A 3,557-nucleotide genomic window follows, 5' to 3' on the forward strand; every position below is an offset into this window, starting at 1 on the left:
GGGGGGGGGGGGCTAAACAACGAGAGTGAGTCGGTTAAGACGAGCGAGTGAGGCCTATTCGGTGAGGCCCAACACCCCGCAGGCCGCACCAATCTGATTGGAATGATGAGAGCATACCGGGAAGGAGAGCAAAGGAGTGAGGGAGAAAAGAGGGGCAGGAGACACGAGGGCGACGTTATACAGTAGCAGTAGTACAGAACAAAAATCCTTATATCTAAACATGGTGAGATCTTCCTTCTTCATCTCGGAGTCTTGTTGGCGCGTTGCATCTGCCTGGAAAATAAAGAGAGAGAGGGAGATATAGATAGATACTTGTCGTGCTGCCTACGAGTGCTTTCCTCTAGCCTTCGTCACCCGCGCGCCCGCAGCCGCAGGCAAGCGAAAGACAAGGGAGTGAGTTGGGCTGCCTACCTGGCAGGCTGAGTGGCTTGGTCAGGCTATGTAGCTGTGGGACTCCACAGGGGCTGCAGACGACCCCACCAGTCCACCTAAAAAGGAATATGAGCGCGTTAAAGTGGAGCAGTACTACAGCAAAATGTACCCCCCACCCCCTCCCCACCAATTAACCTCTCCTTCTTCCTACCAGTTTACAGTGTCTCTTCTTCTTCCCTTAAAATTTAGTAAACATACTGCTGCAAGAAATGTCACGATGTCACCTATTATATCTAAAGACATTGAACACATCTCTTCCCAGCCACATGTGACAAAATGAAACTCACATAACTTTTAAAAAATGCAGACCATCTTAGAAAAAATATTTGCTGCATCCCCTCCCCCGTTTCTTCTCTTCATTTTAGCCATGCCATTGGCCTGGGAGAGCATATGCCATGTGGCTGAAAACTGAACAATGTATCTGAAACTAATTTGTAGTCCCCAATGAACAGTGGTCCGGCACAGACTACTCGGTGAAAACTTGTTTCAGTGCAGCAAATCTGTCGGGACATGTGAGCTACCTCATATTCAAAAGGACACTTTGGTTACAAATACGTTCAAGTTATCAAACACACAACATAATACTCTCTCCACCAAAATCAATATTTTACAAAGCTAAACACCAAGTGCATACTGCTTACCCTCCTGCTGGACAGGTAAGACAAATGTGCATATTCTACTAATAATAATATATGGATAAAAATAAATGATCCCATTCTTTTCCATAATGATTTCTTGATGTAAACATAGTTTCATTTTCTTCCTACTAAGAAAAGCAGTCTTTTCCTTTGGTATTAAAGTATCTCTTCCTTATTTTACTACAAAAAGCACTGAGGGATTACTGCCTTGTTATCCTCATGGTATAAAGATCATCACTCCCTTCCCGTCTAAAAGGCACTTGAAACAGAGAACAAGAATCTCTCAATAGTTTTTTTTACGAACATAAGCATGTCTAACATGGGGTGAAAGCAGCAGGGAAGTGCTGGCACAATCACAGATATGAAAAACTGTTTTAGTAAGAAAGACAATATTTGACTCCAAAGTTTCTCATACTCCAACCCTTTAGGTACAACTCTTTTATCTTCTAAAAGTAAGTTTTCAAAGTTCTTAAAATATCTGCACTTAGCTTTTGATCCTAGTCTCCACAGTGGCAATGCCCCGTCAGCAGCAGCAGCAGCAACAGCAGGTGGGAATCGTTGCCACAGCAGCCAGAGGCGTTCTGAAATGCAGAAGAACAGAAACAATTCAAAAACTGAGTTCAAATCACTTTAATTGCCTGTGTGTAGAAATTATTCAAAAATTTTATGGTTCAGAAATACATAGCAGATCCTTGTACGGAATAAGAAGAACAACGCTTTAAGTAGTTGTCTATTTGTTCATTATAATACTTGCAAGCCACACATATTATAAACAAAACATACCCTCAGATTAAGAATGTGCTGAAAAGTTACCTCTGAGGGTACTTTATGATTTACAAATCAATAATCTTGATTGATTAAAAGCAGTGCACATATTTTCTGATTTTGAAAAAAAATTTAAAAACACTCTCTATGGTATTTTAATTGTTAAGACTAAGAGGAAAATAATAATACACCCATGACTGCAACTTCTTTGAGAACCTTCAAATCAGTTTCCAATGGACATAAATTATTACACTGAAGCAATAGCTACAAAAAAAAAACCATCAACAGTAACTAATTGACCAGTCCTGATGAACAGATTATGATCACAATCACTAACAAGTAAATTTCACTGAAAGAACACACGCTCACTTGAGAAATAAAAGAACGAATAGAAAAATATTTCTCCCCAAACTACAACACACATTCTGTTGAAAACATTTCCAGTACCATCCTCTGTCAGTATGAAATGACCACCCATAAGATTTTTAACCTATTCCCAAATGTATTATGATTAGAATGTGTTACAAAATGGTGACACTTACCTGTATGTGTTGGGCATTTTAAGGGCATAGTCAACAGCAACTTCCTATCATTTCTTTCCTCTTGCTTTGACAAAAAATCAATGTGCATTAGAGTCCAGTCAGATATACACCTCTGACAGCTGACACCACCATAAACATCCTTCAATATGGCACTGTGAACCACTGAAAAGCAACAAAACAAAACATGCATTCATATTCTCTCAAATGGACAGAAAGAACTAGAGTATAGTGAGTGGAGGTCTTACCTTGAGGTTTCACCAAAGGGACGGACTGAGAATAGCTTGGTTTGAAGTCTGTTGGATATCAAATTTAAAAGTCCACACAGACCTGACATCCCAGCCTTGCAACTGCGAAGTGGCCTCTATTGTGTTCCACGAATTCTTCCTTTTAAAGAAACTGAAACAATAAGAAAAATGAAATGGTTAACTGTTAGAAAAAATAACAGCATTCTTAGTCTTTAACATTGTAGACATTGGTCATTGACAACTGCAGACAGGGAAAAAATTGCCACAGACAACAATGTTTTAAAACACATCATATCAGCTCCCAAATGCAACATTTATCAAACAAAAGGTACAGGCCCCTCTTCTGCACCAACAAACTATTCGCATATCAGAAACAACCAACTGAAACTTTCAAAAGCAAAGAAAATAATGACAATACCATAATTGTGTTAAAAACTAAACCCACTGACTGACTGTTCTCATTCTCCCAACTAATAAATAATTGAGACGTCAACATTTCAAACCACTCGATACTATTACTTAAGAAAATATGCACTAATTTGAGTAGCTATTCTTAATGGTGCACAGCATAAAGAAGACTAAAGTTGTACCCTGTTTCCTTTCTATACAAATGTTTGTGTATGGTTGACTGATGAAAAATTATCAACCTTATTGCATACATTTACTGTAGAACAATCAAAACTCTGCATGCAAATGTTATACAACTCCCCTTCACAATGCTTTGATGGTAACTTTACAATTTAAACTTAGGAAAGAAAGAAGTGCATATGCTCTCCCAAGCCACTGGCATAACTAAAATACAGAGAAGAAAGGGGGGAGGGGATATTAACTTACCTCTGCGATTATCTTTTCCCCTGAAGAAACATCTCAACGTTAAGTCTCACATCAAGTGGCGGTAATTAAAAACCACAAACAGACAGCGAGTCACAGTTGTG

At 39.0% G+C, this 3,557-nt stretch overlaps 1 long non-coding RNA gene across 1 annotated transcript; it reads right to left on the reverse strand.

Annotated features, from left to right (window-relative positions):
* Positions 1–6: 6 nt before the first annotated feature.
* LOC113215544 (uncharacterized) lies at positions 7–3,557 on the reverse strand. Its single transcript, XR_008011885.1, has 5 exons — positions 3,457–3,557; positions 2,623–2,773; positions 2,378–2,539; positions 412–1,651; positions 7–273 (listed from the first exon to the last, which is right to left on the reverse strand). It is a non-coding gene; the product is annotated as an uncharacterized LOC113215544 (long non-coding RNA).

Source organism: Frankliniella occidentalis, unplaced genomic scaffold, assembly GCF_000697945.3.
Source record: "Frankliniella occidentalis isolate FOCC.00 unplaced genomic scaffold, Focc_3.1 Scaffold281, whole genome shotgun sequence".
NCBI lineage: Eukaryota > Metazoa > Arthropoda > Insecta > Thysanoptera > Thripidae > Frankliniella > Frankliniella occidentalis.